The 27,496-nt window shown below is 43.1% G+C and overlaps 1 protein-coding gene across 8 annotated transcripts in view; it reads right to left on the reverse strand.

The window, feature by feature from the left end:
- LOC109898858 (transcription factor COE3) overlaps positions 1-27,496 on the reverse strand; it is a 72,208-nt gene that overhangs the window by 37,237 nt on the left and 7,475 nt on the right. The window lies entirely within an intron of this gene.

Below are 27,496 nucleotides of genomic sequence, written 5' to 3' on the forward strand. Positions count from 1 at the left end.
GGTCTGTAGCAGGCTAGATATAGATTCAGTGGCCCTGATAACTATCCATCACTGGGTAGCAGTGGACTAGGGCTGTGCTTGAGGTCTAACCCAGCACATACTACATGTTTAGCCCCAAGCTCTCTACCGTTACCACACTACAAGCTACTGAAGCTGTATAGTGGGCCTGCTGCTCTTTGTTTTACAGTGAATCTGGGTTCTCTGTACCATGGCTTTGAAGAAAATAAGGCACAAATCATCAATTATTCTGCTGCTTTTTGTCTAGTGTGGCCTTACCGTGAAAATGAATCTACAGATAGTTTTAGTGAAACAACCAATACTATTTCTACTCTTCCTGAATTGTTGATATATTCCAGTTTGATTTATCTAATCTTTAAATATTATGAATACATTATTGTTACACAGCTTCTCGGCAATACAGATGATGATGGTGCTGACATTCTAAAATAATCCTGCACAACATTTCATCATCAGTACAGTTCATATTTCAGTGTAAATGGCTAGCCAGCTGTTCTAGCAGCGTGAAAAGGGGTATTTCTAGGTTCTTTCTGCAAGGGGGAATATGGTGCATTACTGGTTAGCATTCAGTGTTTGCAGCCTGAAGAAATATCAGTCAGCACCTCCCTGCACTAGTGAGATGGAAGATAAGCATATTCTGGAGTGAATAGCAGTATGTAAGTTGTTGGGCGTACGGTAAGGGTGCCTGGAAGGCCCCAGAACCGGCCTACAATGATACAATGCACAGCCAGCTACCCATGCCCTCTCCTCCACAGGCACCTTGGAGTGATCAGGCTGCAGACAGACACAGTTGAATCCAGCAGCTGTACAGTGCGCCCAGCGTAGGGGCCTTGACCGTTCACTGACAGCAGAGCTGCATCGCTTCCAGGAGGTTAGTGGTGGTGGTCGTTTTTGGGGGTAGTGTGTGTGTGTGTGTGTGTGTGTGTGTGTGTGTGTGTGTGTGTGTGTGTGTGTGTGTGTGTGTGTGTGTGTGTGTGTGTGTGTGTGTGTGTGTGTGTGTGTGTGTGTGTGTGTGTGTGTGTGTGTGTGTGTGTGTGTGTGTGTGTGTGTGTGTGTGTGTGTGTGTGCGTGTGTGCGTGTGTGTGTGCGTGCCTGTGCATGTTTGTGTGTGTAAACTTCTACATGTTCTTATTACTAATGTATAATACATGTATCTAAAGTGGCTGCCAGGACTGGTCAGTCATCATAAAGCAAAAGGCAGCCACTCTGCTACTGCTGCCACATTATGTCTGTCTCAAAGCACAGCCACAGTGGGCTGTCATTTAGGCAAGGCACAGAGAGAGAGAGAGAGAGAGAGAGAGAGAGAGAGAGAGAGATGGAGGAAGAGAGGGAGAGAAGGAGCAGGTTGGTGTGCTTAAAGCTAACAGGTAACCTTTATGTGCTCCTAGGACAAAGGCAGGAGGGAAAGAAAATGTCAAATTAACAGGGGCCAGTCTGAGAGACGTGGCTGCCATATTTGTGTGAAAGCCCAGTGCTGTTGGCAGCAGAGATGGCTGCTTTCTGATTCATCTGGGGCCGTATGGCAAAGCTTTGTCAGTCTGTGCGAGGTATAAATAATTCAGGGTGAGAGATGGCAATTACAGGGCCCTGCACAACCAAAATGAATATTTTATAAGGACTAAAACTGCCTTGGAATGAATCACACACACACACACACGCTCACACATACACACACACACATACACACACACACACACACGCGCACACACACACAAAGGTAGTACATAAGAACCCTTCACACAGCTGTTATACTGTTGACAAAATGAGTATAAACCCATAAAAGAATAAAGGGGAAATGTTTGCTCCTGCTTACATGTGTGATTTATAATATTCTTTGGTTAAGGGTGGTTCAGGTCATGCTTGAAATATGTTGGTTTTTTACCATTCTGTACAATATAAGCTTCCCTAGTACAACATTAAAGTAGTGTAGGCATTTTTTATAGTCCTCTTTTTACATCTCCTAGTGTAGATGTCAGATAATAAAATGAGGAGTCAACTATGGGCAATATTGACTCTTGAATAAGAAATCAAATAATTTGTGACTATACTGATACACATAGTCATTGGCTCCTGAGACCCAAAATCTGTATTATGGTCTTTGTGTCCAAGAGAAAGAAGCTAAATGCTAATGGAACAAGATTAAACCCCAAAAGCCGCCAAAAGCATTTACCTCTAAAGGGTTTTGCCTGTCGGGTTTCCTGCAAAACTCTGTCTTTATAATTCTGAGACAAATAATAACATTGTTCAGGGGTCCTGAGGAGTGCAGTGAGCTGCTTGAATGGCCATTGTATGTCGCAAGCTAATGATACCTTAGCCTTTGTGAGAAAGAGGCCAGCTAGCTCTGTGACATCAGCGCTGCACAAGTGCTTCTCTGTCAGGATGTTTAGGAGAGGATTTTTTTGTCCATGGTGGGAAAATGGTATAGAGCATAAACAGACATTTATTCAGTTATTTTCTTTTTTTACATCCATTTGTCCTCAGTGCATGTTGAGAGGGTTAATCATAAAATGTGGATTCCCTTCATGAATGTTTCTTCATTATTAATTTAGCTCTCATTTGGAGTATGATTTCTTCGGGGAGTTTATGTCATTGTAAGATGCTGATTCCTTCAGTCCAAAGGGGGGATGAGAAGTCTCTGAGGGAAGAAAGATACCCTCCAGAGCAGGAGGCTAGCTGAGCCCAGCATGAAAACACACATCGCATGTGTTGAGAAAGTGACAGCGAAGCAAATGCTAAGAGAAAGCTGCTTCCTACTGAACCGCATACTGTTACTGATCGCTAGCTGTTGTGAAGGCAGCTGACAAACTCCAAGAGTGCCACGTCTAACCCGTTTGTGTGAGTTTCAAAGAGTGTGATTTGCAAATAACAAGAAACTGGGCATAGAGTGGGCATGTAAGTGTGCAGAAGCCCCCCTCCCACCTACTCCACAGAGGGAAACCCTGACTTGTCAGCTCAGTTCTTTGTCAGGAATACTGACAGATAAATAGACAGTGTTTTGCCTCTCGCTTCTCCTGGCTTGTGTACACAAGAGCATGTGTCTGCTATTCTGCTTCCACATACAGGTTGACTTGCTTGAGGGGAGGAATCTGTTGACAGACACCCTGCTGCTTCTAGGGGCAATGACTAAAAACATCTCAGGCCGCTTCAGACATCCTTAGACAACAAACAATGAGGGTTGATGTGGAACTAAAACACAGATCTGGTGCTTCCGTCTAGAAGCAAACCACTATAGGCCTTATTCTTCACACAAATTACTACTAATGAGCTTCCTGAAACCTATCTGACTAATTACATCGAAGGGATTTGTTTCATTAGTTTGTAATAATTGGTGTTATAAACATCATTGTAAACAGATTAAGCCATGTAAAAATATAAATGTGCCACATTTTATTAGAGATGTTGAGAGGGTTGGAGTTAATCTTGTTTACACTGAGTGCCAAGGCAAAGATTTACTAAACAACCAAACATGTATCCAACAGCTGTTAAGCAACATTTAGACAGCGAGTCACGCGTGACTAGGAACCACGTCAAATCAAAATGCCGATTTAAGAAATAACAGACGCCTTTAGAAAATATCAAAAATTACACTTATCTGCCACGTTGCACTTCTAGCTATACCAATACATTCCAGAAGTGCCTAAAGACCTGAAATGTACCAGCAGTCACAGGAGAACTCACACCAGCTACCTACCAGTCTGTTGATATTCTCAATCTGCCCTGAGATGGATTAAACATTCAATTTGTTACTTGCTAGACCACCGCAAGGTTCACCACTTACCATACAAATGGAAAACATGACAGTAATCTATTAGGATGCTTGGTCTGACACTGTATTATGTTGTATTTGTATTATATTTACTTCAGGGAAATTACGATTCAAGTCATATTTATCTTCATGAGGAAATGTGTGTCTAAATGGAAATCACCTTTAGAACGCGGGTGGATGTAGTGCCATACTAATGTGCTCCCTGAACCGTGAGATTTAGTCACCCTGTATGGATGCACTATAGGCTGCCTTTACACATCAAACATGCTTTCCATGTGTTAAACCCATGGCCCCAAATGCTGTTTGATAATTATTACGCTTACATTACTGTACAAGCCTCTGCCTGTGGAGCTAACATATACACCTCCCTCCTCATATAGTAAACTGCCATCTCAGTAAGCTGTTTGCAGTTTAGTGTCTGCTCTAGGAAACAATAACAAGGAACAAATTGGGAGGTTTTGCGTCCCAAGTAAATATGGCTGTTTTTAACAAGGAACCCATGATTATTTTCTTACATAATGTTTCTCCCACTTTGAGGATTTTAACTAATGCTGTTAAAATAATAACGTAAAAATTAGGGAAACATTTTCTTTGAGATAGTAGTATATTAGTTATATCAAGGTTTTACTTTGTATGTTACATTACTTATAATAAATATTGCTTTAATTCTACAAACCATTTTAAATGTGCCAATAACCCCAGATGAAACCAGGTACATTTATTTATACAGCACACTTGAATTATGCTATTAGATTAATTGATAGTGATTGAGCCGATGAAGGGAACTAATCCCAAGATTCACTTCATCTCTCTCAGTGACATTTACATCCAGATGTTTAGAGTTTGGGGTAATCAATAAAGAGGGAATAAAGACTGGCATTCACAATACTCCCCTTGACAAGCTCCAGCCCAATGTTTGTCAAGCAAATTAAACACACTTACACTTTTCACCTGCTTCTACAACGACACCACATATGGCCGTGAAGTTAAAAATAAGAAACTGTGCATACATTACCATGCATAATGCACTACTCCCTCCATTTAATATGCAAATTTTCTAAAATATTACTGGATACCTTCTGTTCAGAATGAATAAATTTGAATTGCAATTAGAATAATCTTGTATAATTAATGAAAACTGTCAATTTTGGTTCCGAAGTCATTTGATTAGCATGTTGATAGGACACTTATCAAGTTCAGTAAACTGTTAGATTAGGAAGATGAAAAAGGAAAAAAGAAAAGATTGTAAGAATATTTTTTCAACGTCTCTGACATTTTCCCTTGGCACTGTAAACAAAGACACTTGCTGGCAAACTTCCTGAATAGAAGGATGAGAGAGAGGGGGGGGAGGAGAGAGGGGGGGGGGAGAGAGAGAGAAAGAGAGAGAGAGAGAGAGAGAGAGAGAGAGAGAGAGAGAGAGAGAGAGAGAGAGAGAGAGAGAGAGAGAGAGAGAGTGAGACACTTGAGATTCTCTATGAATACCAGTCAACAGATGAAAATGAGTGTATCGTCCAAGCTCTTGAATGAGACACTCAACTCTGCTCTGTGCACTTCAGCTAAGACAGAGTTTAAGGACCTCATTTCTCAAATCTCACATGACCATAATGATCTAATAAGGATCTAGCTGAAACCCCTGGTGTTTGTATCAGTGTTGAACATATATTTATTTCAGGATCAACAAAGTAATGTGTATCATTGTTGCATAGTATGAGAGGTTCTGTTGCATTGTATGAAAAAGTACCATCAGTACTATCTACAGATGAACCGAGCTTGTGACCTCATTTTCCCCTCTCTTTCTCTGCTCATTAGCTACCCTGAACCTTCCTCTCTTCCCTTCTCAGTTTTGAAACCCCCAAATGAGTCCTAAATTGCAGGTTAGCTCGAGGGAGGGGGGGGGGGGGGGGGGGGGCAAACATCTGTCGCGTTCGGTACCCACTCTCATCCCCGGGTATCTCCTGTGAGGAACTTTGGGATGTTTAATTCATAAACGCTGTCATCCATGTAAACCTCCTGATTTCATAATGACTAACTCTTGGTGCTTTAATTAATTTAATAATGCCTTTCAGAAGCCATATATGAAAGGGGCTCCGAAGTGGTGCATTAATTAGCTAACGCCGATGCTACCCTGTCAGGCTGCTGGTGGCTGTCAGGCACAGAGCATGGAGGAGGATGGGCACAGCTAAGAGGGGTCACAGGTCATGCCAATCATGCTCTTCCCTACACTTCGCGAGTCATCCTCCGATCATGTAGCGATTCATTACTTGCTAGACTAGGCTGATGGTTGATGGGTAGGCAATTTGTTTCACTATTGTATTAATGTTGAAACTATTACCTGCGTTTGGTAGTTTCCTGTCAAATGTGCTGTAGCAACCCAATCCAAATCACTCTACCAGTTCCATACATTCTACTCCCAACTTCCAGATGATGTTTTCCTTTCCCTATTGAGTAAACATGAACTAGGGGAGGCTTGTGTCTGTGCCTGTCCATGTATTACCATCAAATCAGCTGACTGAAGTATCTCAATATCTGTGGAGGCAATTATCTGTTTTGAGAGAATGCGTAATATGGGACTTTGTAATGGTATCATTTGGAGTCAAGGCACAGATGCGCCGTGCGGAGCCATACTGTAATTAGAGAGAAACGCTGTACAGGTTTTCCACTAATTAGCAAATTATGCTGAAAATAGCATCAAGCTAATTAACAGTTATTATGGTATTTTTGAAAGTATGACTTTAATTAGCAAAGTCCTGACGCTGGCAATTTCAAACTCGTCTCCGAGAAGATGAGGGATAAAAGAAGGGAAAAAAAGAAAGAAAAATACGGGGCAAGATCAAGAAGATACCCAGATTATTATGATGCCGTCAAAGCCAAAAGAAGGGGAAAAAACAGAGAAAAAGGGAATGAGGGGTAGAGGGGGCAAGGGGAGGATGGAGCAAAGCTTTTGTGTGCTGTGCGTCTGAATCTCCATCCAAATGAGGGGACATGTGTGCTGTGCCACGTTGCCAAGAGGAGCCCTGAGCGGGGTGCCCAGTGTCAGGTGGCAGCAGCTCGCCCCACTGCGACCAGGCAGAGACGAGGCTGAGCTCAGCTGGTGCCCACAACCACTCACTTATTCTACTCCGCTGCACATTAAAGCAGCCTGTGAGGGGAGCCAAGCAACAGCAGCCAACCTGAAAACACTGTGCCTCCTTGAACAACTCCACCCACTGCCAGGCTGCCTGCCTCTCTGCCTGCCTGCACTCACTGAGAGTATAGGCCCTATAGGGGATAGCAGACAAAGCTGAAGAGTTCAGCTACTTGGTGATTGACAGAATGATAAGGGTGAAAACGGAAGAGACTAGGATATGCTATGGGTTGGGGGTTGTGGAGAGGGGAGTAGTGATCGTCAATACACCCACACATCTTTGTAGCAATAGCATTTAGATGTTTTTGTGTCTTTGGAAACAGAAACTAACATGCGATCTCTGGACTGCATCACCTGAAGATGTGGAGAGATAGGAAAGGAGAGGAGGAGAGGAGTAGACTTGGGGGTGTTTGAAGGCCCGATGTGGTGTGGGAGAGAGAACAGAAGTGTGCCTAGCCCCAGGCAGCCTACAGCTCCGGCCCATTAGCTGTGCTGACCTTGCCCGCGCCTTTGTCTTTGTGCTCTTCTCCCGCTGATTCCCCCTTCTCAACCATTCCCTTTTTGTTGTCTCCGAGTAAGACTGGGAAGGAGGCCATGGCTTTCGACTTGCTCCGCCTCTCTACACACCCACCGCCAAACCCGCTACCCCCCTCTAGCCTTCAGCTCGCAACCCAGAGGCGACATCTAGTGACAGTGACACCCCCAGCCAGTGGCCACCTCTCGCCCCTATTGGAACTTGGCCGGAGAGTCCAGGGGCCATTAGACTCCCAGAGAAAGTCCCCAGAGAGGAGGTCCACATCGCGGCCCACATATGTGCAGCATCCCTGGGCAGCCTGCCTCTTTATAGCCAGTATCTCATTTGAGAGGATGGAGCATGGCTGCCAAGTTTTGAAACTGCCACATATGGCCTCCTCCATCAATCGGACTAATCAAGCATCAAGGGGAGGCAGAGCCAGTTTAATTGCCAGCCAGATATAGCTGCTCTCACTTGACACGACACCTGAAATAGATACAGGTCTGAGGAGAGCTGACAGAAGATAAATTACTATGGCCACTCCTATAACAATGATATCAAAATACACTGTTATATAACCACCATTACTTTATAGCTACAGTGTCACTCCTACTACCATTACTGTACTATAAAACAATTACTAGCAAAACAATTACTAGCAATTACTCTTATTATTGCCACCCATTTACTTCCTATTACTTCATATTGCTATTGAGAGGCATAAGTTATGTATAGGGGGTGACAAGCCCAAATTTCCCATGCATACTGTAGTGTTCATTTGGAGTCCTTCAGGGGCTGTGCCTGCCTGTCTGCTGCCGGGATAGAACTTCCTGTTCCCCTGCACCCCACTGGGGGAGCAGCTAAGGAATAACTTAACACACAGGATGAGGACGGATATCAACACCAGTCATCCATTCATCTCTGTTTTCTGCTGTCACTCCCTCTTCCATTTGTAAACACCTGAGACATTGTGGTCTGAATGGGCTGGTGTCCAGTGTGTGTTTCAGCTGCCTACTCACATTCACTTCAAACACAACAACTGACAGATGTCTGTCTTCTCTGTGTTCCGAAATACTAAGGCTATGCGATAGCATCTGCGCTGAATGTCAAAGTGGGGATATTCGCCCTCATTTTACCACAAATGCACTCAACGTAGAGAGAGAGATAAAGAAAGAAAGAAAGAAAGAAAGAAAGAAAGAAAGAAAGAAAGAAAGAAAGAAAGAAAGAAAGAAAGAAAGAAAGAAAGAAAGAAAGAAAGAAAGAAAGAAAGAAAGAAAGAAAGAAAGAAAGAAAGAAAGAAAGAAAGAAAGAAAAAGGGACAGTCAGACAGAATGTTCATGAAATGTCCCTCTCCTACAAATACATCTCAAATCACCTGGTGAGCTCCAACTATGGGTGCATTAAACCTGCCATAGAAAGAAAGTCCGTAATGAATCAATAATGTTTCAGAGACCTAACAACAACAAAGATGTTAGAAGGTCAACAGAGATTCTCATTCATGATTTGAAGTTTTTCATCGATAGCAGTCTGTTACAGTAGGAGACTGTTATTTCTGCCCATATTAATTACCTTTCTAAACTGTTTCATTACCTTTCTAAATAAGGATGGGGAACTAAGGCAGGGTTAACTAAACAAGCCATCAGGTCAAGTCCAATGGCTTCATCTTGAAGGCATAGAGAGAGGAGATATAGTTTAAAATTGTGGCATTTTCAGAGTGTACTGTAATTTCAGTGTGGTGTAATGTGTATTTAACTGTCCTTGTCTCTGTCTCTGCCTGCTTTCGCTGTTCACATGTTTAATTAAGAAGTACGCTCATGGTTTCTTCTGCCCATCTGCCAAGTAGCTCCCTTCGTCTTATTCTGCTCATTCCTTACACTGACAAATCTATTTTTTCTCTATCTCTGCTCTCACTCCTCTCTATCCGTCTTCTTCTCCTCCTCAGCTTGGTAAGCTACAATGTACAGTAGGTACAACACACATTTTTGTCTGTGTCTGGAGTTTAATAATACCCCCAAATATATCTGTAGAATCTGCATATAGCTTCGGTGATACTATGGCTATGCTATGCTATTGAGCTAAATGGTGGCTCATACAGAAACTGTGTTCCCGGTCCAGCTATTCCCCCACGTCTAAATCACCGGCTGTCAGACGCAACATGTGTGTCATTGTATCCCCATCAGCGTCTTTCATTGTAACCGCCATCACCTCTGAAGAGCTGCCTCTTATCAGTAGAGTGTCAGAAAGCCCCCCCCCCTCCCCAGCCCCCCTCCCCTCTCCCTGTTAAATCCTTTTCTATTAAGAGCAGTGTTGTGTACCTCTGATAGTGGCTGGCCCTGCACTTCATCATTCATAAATCCCTATGGGCATCAATGGACCTGCCTCTCCAGACCAACCAAAGGCTCTGTCATTCACCTCCACTGAAAACCTCGTAAATGAGAATATTAATCTGAGGAGGCATTCATTCAAAGAGACTAGGAAGTGGGCTATCAGGCGAAAGCACTCTCCTCCAGAACGGTCCACTGGAGGGCATTAAGCAAGACACCTGCACTTGGTTTGGTTATAAGGTTTTAGAGTCTTCAATATTTCAGGGTTTCTGGACTACAGCAAGCTGAACAAATACAATAATCTGCTGTGTATCATGAAATCTCCAGTTATCTCAGGAGGATTGTCAAATGGGTTTTTCATTTTCCACAAGCAGTGTGTGTGAGATGGTGGAAGTGAAACATTTTCTCCTCTCTTTTGCCTTGAAAACATCCTCTCATATGTTGCAAAATGTTGGAAGGCGCCAGAATAATTCCCCTGAAGTATACAAGCACCTTGTCTGCCCTCCATGCCATGATGGGTGCGTAGGATAAAGAGAGGAGAAAAATACAAACTAGTCCTCTGTGTAATGATTATTGTAGCTGCTAAATGTCAGTAGCTGAAAAAGTCCAAAACGGAGTTCCCTCCCCAGAGTGGTGAGATCCTGCTGTGGGCCATGGGATGATCAGCAGCATCCCCACTACGTCTCCTCATTATTCAGTAAATAGGTTTGGGCATGTCCTCAGTAAACAAAGCACTGACTGACAGTTGAGGGAGAGAGGGAAGTGGGAGTCAGCCTCGTTCCCAATTAGAGTCGCCTCAGGCCAAACCTTAAAGAGGAGATCAATCCAACAGATCGCTAAACTGATCCTGTCACAGTGCTGGGGATATTTAAACTGCCGTGAGAGAGGCGCAGGGCAGTTCTCAGTACAGTTCGGCAGGGCTGGCTAATGACTGGCGCTAGACCCTTTCACTGGGATACATACCCCACAGTGAGATAGCGGTGATTGACGGCTGAAACGGGACCTCAGCTGCTGCTCCCTGCACACTAGGGGCCAGATGGTGAAATAGTGACAAGTGTTTTTTAGTATACAGCTCATTCTCTGGCGGAAATTCACAAAATGTCTCTCTCTTCCTTACCTGTGAGGCTGTTTTCAATCACGGGTGCAGAGTACATTTCAAATTAGCCTGGGATTTGTTTTTCTTCTTTATCCCATGCCTCTGAAGTTGGCAGACTGATTAAAACATGCGGGTGCATCTCATCCCTGTCCACTTGAAGGATTAACATAAGGAGGGTGAAAGTGGAGAGGAGGGTGTGAAGTAACTATAATTGCATTGTCATTTTATAACATCCTGCAACTCCAGCACATATCTTTGACTACAAGTGAGTTGCAGACTCTACCAAACACACAGAGGTAAAGAGTAATGAGAAGTTACTACAAAAACAGAGGTACTGAACATTTAAATGAGCGTGTGATGCATTATGTATATCAGTGAGGTTCCTGTGTAGGAATTAATTATGAGAATAAAACACAAAACAACATGCCCAATCTGTTGCTAAAATGGTGTGATCTAACGCAAAGCCAATTCATTTTCCATGCTCTTAAAGATAAAGAAAACGTTTGGTTTTGCTTGTCTATGTGTCTTACTGAGTCATTCACTTTCAACTTTATTTGGGGATTATTGTAAATCCCCGGTACAAATCATATCAAGAAATCAGGTAGCTGGGACATTGGATGTGTTCTGCTAATGCTCAAGGAAGATCCCCTGAGGGAGCTATTGAGTTGAGAGAGAAAGAGAGAGAGAGAGAGAGAGAGAGAGAGAGAGAGAGAGAGAGAGAGAGAGAGAGAGAGAGAGAGAGAGAGAGTGGAGGAGGGGTGCAAGAGAGACAGGGAGGGAGGGTGGCATCAGTCAAGCTGCACTTTATCCTGATAGATCTCCTTTACACACTAAGTTCCTTGTTAAAGAAGAGAAAATGGCACTCAATCCGGAGAAATCCTTTTCTACTGCTGCAAGCCTGTCAGCTTGGGAACAACCAGAGCTCTCTCTCTCCCAGCTCCCACTGACACACAGCTACACTGCTGAATATAGAGCTCTCTATATATCATTTATACACCATACTGTACACATGATGAACCATACCAAGACATAGTGATTTCACTATCTGTCACTTACAGTGTCCATTTAACTAGTCACTTAAAACAACATATTAGTTTATATGGCACAAATGGTAAACAAACTACGGCACATCCTTTTTTAAATGTTTTTTGTTGAGTACAAATTCCAATGACGGAGAGCATGGCTTCCTTCCGTCTAACAGCAAGCAAGGGTTAAACTTGACACCTTATTAGCAATGGCGTTGATATACACCAATGTACAACACATTGATCAATGAAATGTGCAATCCTACAAAGTGCATTAAGTTATATTTGAAAGGTGAGAAGAAAAGCCATTTTTATTTGAAGTCTGGAGTGTTTGCTGTTCAGTCTGCATGTTCTCATCTCCCAAGATTACCATTTGCATGGTGTGTGTCAAGACTACTTTTCAGAAATCTCGGTAACAATTCAGATGCAATCGATGAGGAGTGACAGTTTATTTTAAAGGCTTAGCACAGGCCAAGAAAGGAACGACTCAAGCATCAAGTGGAGAGGAATGAATTTGTTTTGTATTTGATTTTTCCATTAAATTTATCACCACTCTAACCCACCCCTTCTCTCACGCTCACTCAATTTCTCTGACTCTCTCTCCCTCTCTCTCGCTTTCTCTCTCTCTCCCTCTCTCTCTCTCTCTCTCTCTCTCTCTCGCTTTCTCTCTCTCCCTCTCTCTCCTTCTCTCTTTCTCTCCCTCTCTCTCCTTCTCTCTCTCTCTCTCTCTCTCTCACTCTCTTTCTCTGTCGCTCGATTCAACAACAAGGCTGTAAACTAGCTGTCGATTTCTCCTCGCTGCTTTCCATGTCATCACTCTCATAAATGTTTGATTGTTCCACACCCTATACCCACAGTGCTTTTAATGCTCATATGTGAACCGATGGGGTAAAGATGTCAAGAGACAAAGTTCTGGTGCCCTTTAAAACATCATCATATCTGGGGATTGTTGCGAAACACCCTCTTACAAAATCATTCCATTTTTTTTTTTTTTCCAAATCTCATGGTTAAGCCATTATCACGTTGTCAGGGAAAACCACCAGAGTTTTCCAGCAGTACTTCACTGAGCACACTAGAGAACTGCACGGAGACTACCGACCCATCTCTCTTATTGCAACAGCTCTCAGAATCCTCCCCTTCTCAAATCCAGGGTTCGCTGAGGCAGCCAATCAGCAGGACAGACCAGTCAGGGAGCCAGTGGCACGAACAGGACAGGAGCCAGCTGATGAAATGCATCCATACTTCTCACTTATGATGACATGATTGATTTTCAAATGTAGGATTGTCTTCCAGCCCTGCCTCCTCCATCCCGCCTCAATCTGTCCAGTCGTCCGCGCTGCTACTGCCTAATGGATAAAGCCTCTGTCTGTCTCAGACACGGAGGTGAGGGTTGATGTGTGGAAGAACAACTGCAGCGAATGAAGGGTGAAATTTGAAAGAGCAATTTTCCTTCTGTCAATCAGCCGTCAAGAGAGCAACTTGACCACCAATCAGTGGAGTAGATTCAGGGTTCATGGTTGGTGAGGGAGTTTTGAGTGACTGTGCCATATCATAACATAAAACAGCCAAAAGGGGTTTTAAGGGGGTGAGAATAGATTTTTGGCTTATGATTTATGGGCAATGGCATACCTTCTCTGCCTTACTGACTAAATAAATTGACACACTAATGCATAGCATATCATCGTCTATAATTCATGGTTCAGAATTTGACGAGTCCTCATCTAGGTGCTTCAAAATACAGCCAATTAAACTTGACTTAATTATTAAAGGTAGAAAGTGAGGGAACGAAACATGCTTTAAAAAACTCCTACTTCCAGTCAATTACGATAAAACTTTAATGAGCCTGGATAGAGAGCCATAAAAACTGATAGCCCCTCTGTCATGAATTATATATCCATATCGATTTTGTTTCTTTGCCATACGAATCGCAGGTAATCGTATGTTACCACATGTAAAGTGCACTTCCCTGGCGAGGATAAATATTAACTATCAAATATATATGAGGTGTGTGTGCATTTCTGACTGGGCTCCCATGGAAAATGAAGCAGAAGATATGTGGAGGCGAGGCCCTTGGGGAATGGAATAGAGGGTACCATATCAGACACAGAGAGACCATTAGCAGCAGCAGCAGCACATGCTTGATATGTTGCCTAGTTAGCGTCACATATAGAGGAATACATGTATTTTATTATTTGTGGTTGCCATCATGTCTCTCCTAATAGACAGGCAATGTGGAGTTTAAACCACATTATCCTCCAGGAGACCATCACAGTTACTCATGAGAGAAAGGGCTGATGTGTGTGTAAGCCAGGTCACCGCAGTCTAAATGAACGCAAGCAACGTGGGATGGAGGAAGGAAGAGTGGGGGAGAACGGGACGTAGTTGTAGGGGGGAATTGTTGATGGAGACGCCACTAAGTTGTATGTTGTGATGTACTGTGCTGGCTCTATAGATGTTGAAGAACCATATAGCCAGTTTGTCCATACCCTTTTCATGATCCTCTTTCAAAGTTAGTCAACGTCCTTTCTCTTCTATCTATCTGCCTTTTCATTGGATTACAACAACACACACCAATCCTGTTTAGTGGATCGCCCAATGAAATCTTGTGTGTCCCGCTCTCGTTGTCACAGTCGCTGTCTCGTTGGACACTCGCTAGAGGTGAAAGGGCACCAACATGATTACTGTGACACCTGGTAAATGGGTTATCCCTGACACAAGTGGCTCACCACTGGGTTAATTGATCAACTGCTGTTCGACTTCATTAGTCAAACAGAGCAGGCTTAAAGAAAAACACAGAGTGACTGTCACTCTGAATATGTTAATCACGCCTGGGCATGAAGGACCACTCCAGCATTCCTCTCTGTCTCTGCTTCCTAGCCTACTGAATCACATGTCGAACCATCACACCACAGTAAAACTACAGTTAAAACTCTTTCTCTTTGTATCAACTAAGGCTATCTGTCCACGTCTAGAGGAAGGAGAGACAGCGAGGTCTTGGGTGTTATTGAATATAAATATATAATTACCAGTGTAAAGAATTCATAATTTGTCCTTTTTACAAAGGCAGGGTTGTAATGTAGCGCTAGGTGAGCGCTGTACTTGACGTACACACTGGAGGTGAAGGTGTCAGGGGAGAGCTCACTGGAGCGAGAGGAGGTTTTTATTGTTGCCCAGCCTTTCCGCTTAAGTGCACATGGCTTGGAGGAAGCGGGGACCTCCAGATCTGACCCCTGCCCATGTATATTTAATAGGCCATCAGTTGGCCGGGGCAGCTCTCTGATCAGGATTCAGAGAGGGGCTTTGAACACCCCCTGTGTATTCCTGAGCGTGCAGCCTCAAGCTGCTCTCCCCAGCTGTGTCAATCTCACTGTACTGTTACTACAGGCTAACAGAGAAGCCAATGGGCTACTACACTACTACAGTCTAATGACTTCAGAAAAAAACACAACAATAGCAGTTGGTGCAAAGTGTACTGTCTATGACCATGTAATGAGTGTAAAAACAAAAATAAATTGTTACATACCGTAACCTTTGCTCTGTGTAGGAAAATTACACCAACCTAATTGTACACTTCATTTCCTTTATGAATGACTAAAAAGCAATCTCACGGTCACTGCACTTTGCACGGCTACAGCAATGGTAAAAATAAAACAAGATGTCAAACAGAAGAGTGTCACTCGTATCTCTTGTCTTCTAATAAGGTGCGCTTTGAGTCAAAGCATATGTGGGCAGCTTTGGGGATGGGTAATTTGACAGGCAATTAGTTTGCGGAGGTGCTATTGACAGGCTGGTCTCGTGTTTGTTCAACAGCTCTGGGTGAGTTCCACGCTACTCTGCTACGTGCAAAGCACCACGGATAGGGAAAGACCTCCTGATCTCTGTGGAAGAGCACTATGTGGGGCACTTGCGGAGAGAGGAAAGAAGGGGAAAGAGATATGGATACCAAAAGGATATATAACGTTGTTATCAGACAGTGTTGTTACCACCAGTTTTGTATATCGTCATTTAAATAGTTTGAGGGAAATGTCGCTGTTTGATAGTGGGAAGAGGAGTTTAATCTTATGAAACACACAAATGTCCTGTACTGTATACACATATGGACAGCCCTAGTAACCAGTCTGGAGAGTGAAGTCACAAGTTCTGCTGGTCGGCTACCTCGTAGCAAACTAGCGATGCCACTTTCACCATGATCCTTTGTGATTTTTTTCACCGCCATTTAGCCCCATTCAGCGATGTGGCACGCTTCAAAATGTGGCACGCTTCAAATTCAAATACTTTCAGCTTCATGCACCATCTGGGGTTTTCCAGGAATACGTGGATGATGTCAGCGCTGTCACTATCTACTCCGAAACACACACAAGCCATTGCTTTTGTAAAACAAACCCAAATCAATATCAACATTTTTAACAAGGGATCAAAATGCCTTCACAGAGTTTGGAGGATTGAGGCGGTAAACATGAACCCTCACCCTGTCAGCAGAGCACTGTTCTGTGTTGCAGCCCAAACGTCTGAGTATGTCCCCACTATGGACACACGGTATGAAGTGGGTTATGCAGGTAGATGGACAGGCAATGTCTCAACTGGCTGCCATGGTCCTAGCCTTAACATCAGCCATTATGTGGAGTCATTTAAAAGTAGCATGTGTTTTCTACTTAAGCAACAGAAATGACAACATTATTATAAACTTTGGATTGTTCTGCATCTATCCGATGCTGCATGGAGCTTTAGGAAATGAGCACTAGTCTACGGCTGGCAATGTTGAAGCATATTGTCCCGTATAGCAGCATATGCTAAATAGCTCTTCAGCCACACAGATGCCTAGTTGTAAAATAGCTCCTCGGTATGGGTATCTGCACCACCCAGATGGGTCCCAAGCTGTGCCAAACCGCTCCTCGTCAACTGCTATGAACTATAGCGTCACATGACTACCGGAGATACTGGGTCCTTTTCTGTATCGCCTTGGCACAATGGAGCCTCGCTGCCCTATGCATCATCTGAATCCTATGCCTGTCAGGTCTGAGGTAGCTAGCCGAAAGACAAGACTGTCTAATCTGCTCCAAGTGTTGAGGGTTCCATTCAGCCAAGGGAGTACAGAACAAGACTTTTCTCTGGTTTAGTTTGAAAAGCTCTATTCTGAGAGGGCTGATTTGGACGTGCATGTGGGTGTTACTGAGCGAGGCAGATTTCATGGGATATTTAGTCATGATTCCTTGAGTTATTAGTTTCCGCCCTATTTTAATCGCTCCGGACTGAGCCAAAATATCTCGGAGGATTCCCGGAGAGCACTTTTCTTCCACCGTTCAGCAGATTGGAATTTGTGTGTGAGTGCCTCACGTCATTTGAGGTGTCCTTCACAGCTTCAGGGGCCCTAATTCAAACCACATGGTGGGCAGCGTCCGGTTACGGACCTCTCCAGAAGGGCCACGCTCTCACGGGCTGCTGCAGGATGGGAAATGTTGCGTCTCGATGGAAAAAGTCAACAAACAGATAGAAGCAGGAGACACAACATGGCCTGCACACACTCATTCACATTTCGATAAATATACATACACATGTACACATACAAGAACATTATACACATACACACACAAACACACACTGATATGCAAGTTTACACTACGGGCCAGCAAGGGCTGCTTGCTTGACATGATGGAAGACTAAGCGCCAGTCTGTAATATTGCTTCTATTCTTCATTGACAATCATATATATTTTTGCTGTTCCCTACCGACTTCACAGGGCTGAACTCTATTTATGAATGATCTGACATATTTCTCGCTCTTTTTCTGACAGGAGTACTCAGAGGAAATTTCAAGGCACCTTTCTCCTGACAAGTAGAAATATCAATATTTGAATAAATTGCAGATTTGGATCTCTTCACATGGATGCACTCGAGCAAGTGTGTGTGTGTGTGTGTGTGTGTGTGTGTGTGTGTGTGTGTGTGTGTGTGTGTGTGTGTGTGTGTGTGTGTGTGTGTGTGTGTGTGTGTGTGTGTGTGTGTGTGTGTGTGTGTGCGCGAGTATGTGTGTGCAGAAAGGAGCTCTTTTCATTCTGTTTCCACAGTCTTATCCCCTTGAGCCCGCAGGCAAAAATCTGTATGCAGCATTTCATTAGGGGAGAGCTCCACTGAGTGACATGTGAAGCACACCTCGGTGTCGACCTGATGAAGTTTACTTCCCTCAAACGACAAAAGCCACTTTGTAGAGAGGAGGAAAGGGTGATGGCAGAGCAACAATAAAAAATCATGAATGTTATTTTACAAAGTGACAGGCCAATCTGTACACAAATAGACTATCTTCGAGACAAATGCAGCTTCAGAGATATTAGGGGACTACGTGGTGCTTGGTTAGAACTGACACCGTGGAAAATGATTGCCAATTTTTAAGTATGAGAAGAAGGAACACTTTGGTTATAAAAATGTATTTTAATTGGAAGAGTATACAGTTGTTCTACATTCTCTATATTTGGATGAGAGGTCAACGTTCAACATCCACTGTACTCAGTCTTTCTGACTCCTTCTCCAGCTTTATGTGTCTTTACTGAGAAAGTCCTGCCAATCTGTCTTACGCTGTTAAGTTGCAGTAGCTTCCATCCTATGTGCTTCTGTTGCTGATAGATCACTGGAGAACCTACCCTTCAACCCCCTCAAACACACACACACACACACACACACACACACACACACACACACACACACACACACACACTACTTTCAACCCTGTTTTTGAGGAGCCTGAGAAATGACTTAGCCATATGAGGTTGCTCAGGTACCAAAAAGGTTGCGACCTCTTAACCCCTACGCTGACCTTCCTGACCTGCATGTCGTACTTTCCCATTCCCAACAGAAAACAAAAACAAATCTTGTCATGCGCCTCTGTGACTGAAAAAAGTTCCCCACTAGCGAGGCAGTTCTTTGACTGTCGTAGAGCGCATGACCTGAGACTTCTGGTAGTCTCGATTTGACAGTTGCACAAGAAAGGTGAAGCCATGTGTGTTGTCCATCTCAGTCTAAACAATCTCCTCTTCCCCATCTCTCTCTCTCTCTCTCCTCATTCCTCGTGGTGTGCACAACTTAATAGACGAGCCATGGTAGATTCCTATTATGGAATCTCTGGAAAAGGGCCCGGACATTCTCTGTTATCCTGGATCTCCATCTGGAGGAGCCACTCACTCTGCCCCCCTCCTCCAATCTCACTGTGTTGTGGTGAAGCTACGCTGCTGAGATGGCTTTCACTCTCCACTGGATACAATGAGATTGTATTGTCAGACCAGGTTGACTCTATTCGAATTGACAAGCCATTTCAATAACAAAAAACAACAGTGGCATTGAATAAAACATTCTCGTTAGTCTGAAACCATAGGGAAAACTATAGGGAGGTCTCAAACTGTCCAAATATTTTCTTGAGAGTGGGAGTGATTTGAGAAGCAATGAATGCATACAAATGAACACTTATTCTAATATTGAATAGGTTTAGATCTTGCAAGGATCCTCTGAAAATGGTCAAGTTTTATCAGGTCAGTTATGAAGGCCCCAAAAGCAGAGGATATGGTTAACAGACTAATAAAGATTACAATCGGGTCAGCCAGTCAGTAATCCCCAGAATAATTTGTGAAAACAAAGCCCGTAGGTCTATAGCATATACCTCAGCACATCAGAGTGATCGGCACGTGCATAGGGGCCGAACATAATACGGTGTGATTTAAACCATACAATGAGCAGAGAAAATAAATATGCTAAGAGCACAAGGGTGTACTGGCAAGGCCTCTCGGGCTATGTCATCACTCCCTTGTCTATGCAAAGCTTCCCACCCGGGGGAAGGGCCCGTTATTATGAGGGCTCAGCTTCCCTCTAAGAAAGCAAACTGGAGCTGCAGTCCAAACAAGGCCAGCGGTGAAGGAGCAGAGCAATGCCAGGCAGCTCAGGTTTAGCGTCGCCTTCGACCTGGCTGGCCCGGTCCCTCCGTCAGCTTCTCCAGGACAAACAAACAACCAGCACTTACACAGGGACAACCAGGGTAGAGATGGTGCCACAATCACTGACGACGGAGCTCTATTGGATTTGCTTCATAACACACAATGTAATGAGTTCCACACCAGCTGGACCAGGGCTGGTAAAAGGTGCCGTGCTGTCCTGTTGGTCTGGCCTCAGTATAGCTCCAAACAGATGGGGAGGCATCCCAAAAATGTGCGCTCCCTCATGTGGTTTTCACTATCATTATATAACTGTAAATTCCTGGATGTCCGAGATTTGGGATCATTTCTTTCAGATGTCCTTAGGTCGGCAACAGGTCTCGAAATAGCTGGATGGGAACAGTTCTTTTACAGAGGGTCTGGTGGGGTGGAAGTCAGAAAGATTAGGACTAAGACATGACGCGGTAATGCCAGAATCTGGCGCTGCTAGGGCTGCTCTATACTCTGGGCTCTAATAGTGAGGGTGTGGGAGGGAGAGAGAGAGAGAGCATGTCTGTATGTGAGGGTGGGATAACGAGAGAGAGAGGACTATTCATGTGAAGCCACAGGATGTCTTATTGTGTTAACGTGCAGAAATCAAGCTGTACATGGCAGTTATACCTCCCCACTGCAATGTAGAAATTCAGAAACGGGGCAGGCATTCCTCAATAAATGACTCCTAATAGAAGTGCCATCCCATTAACCCATTTCTATTAGTTTGTTTCACATGACTTGAGTAGATCATTTTTCTGTTGCAGCACAATGGTGTACACTAACCATTTTGTCGTGGTTTCAGACCAAGAACAATTTTTCCTTTCTTGGAATGAAAAAGCTTCTCAAATGTTTATATGGCTCTGGTCCCTGCATGGTAAAGACTAAATCTGTTTTTTCCTCAACCGTATTGAACGTGGTGCTGAACAAGCAGAGGAGTGTTTTTATTGTAAATCAATAGCGATCAATCGGCAGCCTGGGTGTTGAATATGGATCAATATCACACTGGGCCGTAGAGGAGATCTGATTTCATTTGGCAAGAGGAGCGAGCAACAGGTTTCCATAAAGTGGTAATTTAAGACATTGGAACATAAGTCAGATGGATTGATATAGACTAGCCAGGACCTTTCTTGCCACTGAACCAACACAAGGACATTTCTGTCATATATCATTAACACAGTTGGGGCAGGTTATAAAGGGGGGAGGGGTCAAGAGGACCCCACCAATCCACAATGGAAAGGAGGCTCATATTAGAATACAATAGTATTGGTTAGAACAATCTAATGTTCCGGTTTACATAAATATTTTAAAAATGAGAATCTGACTATGCCACCAAAATAGATGTTGAAGCGTTTGTTTTAAATGCAACATGGTTCTGTTTGCTAAGACTTCTGGGAGCGATTATATGATGAGAACAACATCAGATACATACAATAAGGTGGTTTTCATTTTAAAATATTAATATTTTATAGCATATTGAAATATTTGCACAGTTATGGTCAAATAATTCCTGAATAGTTTTATTTCAAACAATAGAAAATATAGCTCCATAAAACAGAATACAAATGTTCCCAGACTGAATCGAAGATATGTAGAAAGAGGGGGTCATCCCTATATGTATCATAGCTATGTGATTCGTGGACAGCGGGCCACTGTTCCAAATGACAGCATCGTAAAGAAAAACTGAGCTATACTTAGAAATAACTTGTCACTTTTAATAAATGACACTGGTTCAGGACTCTTTCTCTGGGGCCTTTCCCTCAGATCCATCCCAGGCAACCCTTGGGGCCATCGGAGCGGCCAGAAGACCTGCTTGTTTCCTTGAGGTAACTGATGACCCCATCCCACAATTCCCCATCTTTGTCCTGTGACCCCACGCCATGGGAACAAGACCATGTCCGATGCAATCCTCCTCCGACTGCTTCCCATCTTAATCTCAGCCATGTCACACTACAAATTGCTACATTCAGAAAATTGAAATAGATTGAGGTGGAGATGGAGGGATGGATGGATAGAGGAAAGGGAGGGGGGTAGTGGCGTGAGTGTGCATCGAAAACCGATCCCATAACAAAAGTACTGGAGGAAAGAACGACTCGGGAGATCCTGGCAAGGAATCACATCACGGTGAACATATTGATCGGATTTACAAAACCTCCAGCCTAATGCGGAACAAATGGCATGGGCGTGAACTGGTACTTAACCATAAAACCCCAGCATTACTCCGTCTCCGATGAAATACCGCATAAAGTATATCCCTCACCAGGGCCTAATGTGCTGTTTTAGGGCCAGATACGACTGAGGTTGACCCAACAGTTAGTTTGACAATTAGGGGGAACCCAGTAAGGGTTGAATGGGAGTGAGAACATGCCAAAAGAAAGAATGAATCGAAAGAAAGGAGACCCCTTTTTCAAAAGGAAGAAAAGCATGTAAAAACAGTGCGCTGGCCGATCTAAATGTGTTTCATAGGATGTGGGGAAGTTTGAAAAAACTTTTTCACCATTAAATCTTTAAGAAGCCAAACAAAGACTTCTAAACAGCTACAGAGTTTAATTATAAAGGAAAGCTGTTAAATATTTGAGACATGTTTTATTTAGGTTTAGTTTTCAATAATGTACAATATTCATTGTGTACTGTGTTACACTTGTGCTTCATAGAAATTCATTTCAAATGAATTCATCGCTATAAATATTTTTCAAGTATTATGTTTGATTGTAATGGTATTTTAGGGCAGCTTAATGTAGAGCGTTACCATGATATTCCACAGAGTTATTGGATGTAATAGGAGACAATGGAAGCAGAAAAACACAAACAATCAAAATAGTTATTTAAAAATATCACTCATTTTACAAATAAAATGTGTGTGTGAGTGTGTGTGCGCGCAACAATGTGTGTGTGTGTGTGTGTGTGTGTGTGTGTGTGTGTGTGTGTGTGTGTGTGTGTGTGTGTGTGTGTGTGTGTGTGTGTGTGTGTGTGTGTGTGTGTGTGTGTGTGTGTGTGCGTGAGTGCGTGAGTGTGTGAGGGCCAGTGTTGCACTTTGTCCAGCCTTCATTCCATCACACCGGCTCTGGCCTTGTTTCTGTCAGCACAGCGAACCAGGGGAGTAGAATGAGGGAAGAGAAAGGGAGAGGAGAGGGAGAGAGAGGTATGGGGTGGAAAGGGGGGAGAGGTTGTCTCTGCGGACAGATGGACTGCTCTTTCTCAACACATGTGGAACCATGTTTCGTCTTTCACTGCCGTCAAGCTGGAGCCGAATCCGTCGCTCTGTTGGTCCAGACTAGTTTCTTCTACAGCACACCTCTCTCTCTCTCTCTCTCTCGCTCTCTCTCTCTAACACACACACACATACACACCTCCTTCTCTCTCTGCACACATGTTAAAGTCATCACCCCTGCTCAGCACTAGTAAAACACAACACCCTCGTCTTCTGTGCTATTGTCAAGTCTTGCCATTAGCTGATGCCCCTGGGGAATCCTATCCCAGTGAGGTGGGTCTCCCGCGGGAACACCAGGCACCACGTTACCTTCAGACGCCACTCATGTGAACCCAAACATGAGAGCATAATTTGGAAAATATAATTTATACTGTGCGTCTTTGTAAGTGTCTTGACATTTACAAACTGCGATAAAACCAACATGAGGGAGGAGGGAATAAGAAACGGAGCAGAATAATTTGAGGTAATGTTTTGCTTAGTGAACAGTATTACCCAATCCTGGATGTTGGGAAGGAGTTTCTGGCTCCAAGGCTGCAGAGAGGGTCTGGGTTTCATTTTTCACCAAGTCCAAGCCAACAGAGAGCTGCCAAGTACAGCTTTCGCTCTCAACACTTCCTGCTCTTCCTACTCTGGCTCAAAAGGAGACAGGTTTCACTCAAACATCACTCTAGTCCAGTCAGGGGTGGCCAGTTTCTTCTCTCCTTTCTCACAGGGTGTCAAAAACTCACATCTGTCATATGAATTACATTGAAAAGAGCCATAAATAAAACGCGAAGAAGGAAATAATATTATTGAGGCATGAACATGAAAAGTTAAAGTGTTTGTGGATGTGGATGTGTGTGTACATGCGTATATGTATGTATGGTTGCATGCGTTCATGCACGTGTGTGTGTGTGTGTGTGTGTGTGTGTGTGTGTGTGTGTGTGTGTGTGTGTGTGTGTGTGTGTGTGTGTGTGTGTGTGCGTGCGTGCGTGCGTGCGTGCGTGTGTGTGTGCGTGCATGTTTTTCCCTAAAGGCAGCAACTTTAATCGACTGCACTTCAAAACTGTATGCTCACCATCCTGAGCCAAATACAATTTCTGTACTGTATGATGCAAGAATCCATGAGCTACACCTCTAGGATTAGGGCTCCCGAGTGGTGCAGCGGTCTAAGGCACTGCATCTCAGTGCCAGAGGCGTCACTACAGTCCCTGGTTTGAATCCAGGCTGTATCACATCCGGCCGTGATTGGGAGTCTCATAGGGCTGCACACAATTGTCCCAGCGTCGTACGGGTTTGGCCGGGTAGGCCATCATTGTAAATAAGAATTTGTTCTTAACTGGCTTGTCTAGTTAAATAAAGGTCCAAATAAAAATAAAAACAGCACAACCTGTGCATTGCTCTGACCTCTGCATTGTTTCATTCTCACTTGTGTGTGGATGGTGAATTACACAACATATACAGTGCAATTTTATCACCTTTGTGAAAACATGTAATTTACAGTAGGTAGTTAATAAACCAGAACTCTCTTCACAGGTTATCAAAACACACTTATTTTTTCAGTGTGTAATTAAAATGGTGTCTGAAATCCTTTTTGACAGTCCAGGGCTTTAAATGACATTAAAGGAGACAATGAATTTCATTTTGCTTAATGTCCCCTTTTCGCCGATTCTCATTTACATAGCATTTCCAACGCAAAAAGCTGACCTTATAAATACTGGCATTTGTTCAACTTGGGAGTTAATCTCACTTTTGCAAAAACCAGATGGGAACACACCAACACACCAATTTTTGTATTTGTTGCGTAGAGGGAAGAGAAAGCATATGTGGTCCAACGCAAAGTTATTTTGTTGCAGACAAACATCTCAGACACCAAGCCTCTGCACTCTGGGATATGACCTAGTAGATGTCCCGCAAATGAACGATAACGCACAGTCATTTAGAAAATTCAGCACACTAATGAGCAGCATAACGAAAAGCTAAGCAAAATTTGCATTAGGCCAAAAACTGAATTGCATTAACACATGAACAGGTGCGGAGAGGCCTTTATAAATGAGCTAAATTAATAAAAACCCTCCCACAGCACAGCCATGTGTGCTGATGACTGAAAAAAATCTAAAGGAAAAAAACAAGTCAATGTTATGAATTATTCAGTAGCTGGGCGGCCTCCAGAGGTCAAAGCTCTTTGACCTTTGTGACAGGAAGTGAAAGGGAACGCGGTTAAAACTGGAATAAGTGGAGCTGACATCTTTTGGTCTGGTCCACGGTCCTCCTTTCTGAATGGGAGTGTACATTGACATGGATGTTAAGACATGTGAACATACATTAGATACAAAATGCATGTATGGGCAGCATGAGCTCTGAAAACACATTCCCTCCTGTGCTATCCTCACCTAATATGCTGCATCTCCTCTGTATACAAGCAACCTTTGTACTTTGGCAGCCAGAATGAGTCGCTTTCTTTCTTTCTTTTTTTTTCCAACAGGATATTCTTATTTTGTATTACAAAATGAATGTGTAAGCCTGGACCATGTATCTAATCTTTCACACAGGAGAAGACAAAAATCAATATTCAGGAGAGTGAAGATAGATACCAGGGCAGAAGAGTCATCACAAATTGAATTATGTTTGGCGTACACTGGCCTACACATACTGTAAATGGGGAAACCACCTAATCAGATATTGGGCACCTCATCACTCTAACTATAGAGACTCAAATGACTGCCTGTATATACCCATGCCCCCACTAACTTTAAGGCGCCACTAGCTTAAAGATGTGACATCCCCTTTCAACAATGACTTCATAATGGGAAGATATGATTAAAGCCAACTGTGAAGTACTGTAGTCATAGCAATAGTGATACAATTACCGACCAAATTCAATCAGTGTCTTTTTGTTTCTGCAAGAGCCAACATAGTTTCCAACATTCCTGATTAGAAGAGCAAAAAATACACACTAAAAACAAATAGTTCGTATAGTGTCAAATAAGGGCTATTTGGCTTGTAACCAAAGCAGAACCCTTGTTGGTGCTATATGGAACCTGATTCTATAAAGAACCATTAACAAAAAGTTTCTGGTTATGGTTGCAACCCTTTTGGGGTCCATACAGATGTATTTTTTATGATTCTTTATAGAACCATTATGGAAGGTTCTATAAAGAAGCTTTATATGTTCTATAAAGAACCTTTCTCAATCTCAAAGGTTCTTTGTAGATCCATTACAGGGTTTTTTATTCTGGTTCATTCAACAAGTTGAATCAGGTGTGCTAGCTCTGGAATGGCTGGGGGTGAGAACTACTGACTTAGTCAACCACTTAGTCAACACAAAAAGAGTTGTGCACAAACCACACCCCAAAATAGTTGAATGAGCCACCAACCCTAAATTTGAATTATCAAGAGGAAAGAACCATTTAAAAAGAAATATCAATTGTTTGAACAGCAAAGAACAATTGAAGGGCTCAATGGGATCTTTGGGTCAGTATAGTTGTACATAGAACCCTCACCCCCCCCCCCAAAACCTTGAGGAACCCTCATTGTTATGTGTGTATGTATGCAAAGACTGACAGAACATACAGATGTAGGATCTTAATTTGATCACCCTGATGCAGGAGAACTTTCCTGCAATGCAGGAAATGTAAAACGTTTAGTGTATTTTGGGTTTAAAAAGGCTTCTGATGTTTCAGACATGATTTCCCTTAGGAAAAATGGAACAACCTATACAAAAAATGTCAATTAATTATAATCAAATAATTCAAATTTCCTGTTGCTGCATGATTATTTTTCTGCTGTAGCAAACTGTCTCAAATTAATATCCTACATCTGTAATATACTTTAATTTTACAATCAGCACAGAAGATAGGGTCAGCCTTTCCCCAGCAGTACAGAATGTCCCTTCACACACACAAGCTCACACACATGCAGACACACACACACACACACACACACACACACACACACACATAAAATAATCCCTTTCTTTCCCCAGAAAACAAATATGAATAATGTAATGACATCAAAAGTCACTTGTGAAATATTTAAAGCTCCTCCAGCCCTGAAACTCTGTGACAGCTGTTAGGCTTATACTGTATCTAACAAACTTTTTTAAAAGAATTCTTTCCCTTTAAAAAATTCCTGAAAATCTGCATCAAACTCAGAGAGAAAATAGGGTAAACAGATGTCTGGCTTGACCACAGGAAAATTGGACACATTTGGAATGATAGGTTTCCCAAACTTAGTCGGATATGCCAGATCCATGGGAACGCCAGTTAATGTCTTGATAGATGCCAGCTAGCTGTGTATGCTTTCCCCTTGTACCATCTGGGAAAATGTTACAGCGAGGAAATGCCATCAATGATTCACTCCAAATCTGTTTCTTAAAGGTTGGGCTATGCTACTCTTTCTCTAGGAAATGTGGCAGAGCTGAATATGTTTTATACTGTAATGTAGGCAGCTATCTAAGACATGACTGATTCAACAATTCGTCTTTTCTTCACACAGTCA

Source organism: Oncorhynchus kisutch, linkage group LG11, assembly GCF_002021735.2.
Source record: "Oncorhynchus kisutch isolate 150728-3 linkage group LG11, Okis_V2, whole genome shotgun sequence".
In the NCBI taxonomy this organism is placed as follows: Eukaryota; Metazoa; Chordata; class Actinopteri; order Salmoniformes; family Salmonidae; genus Oncorhynchus; species Oncorhynchus kisutch.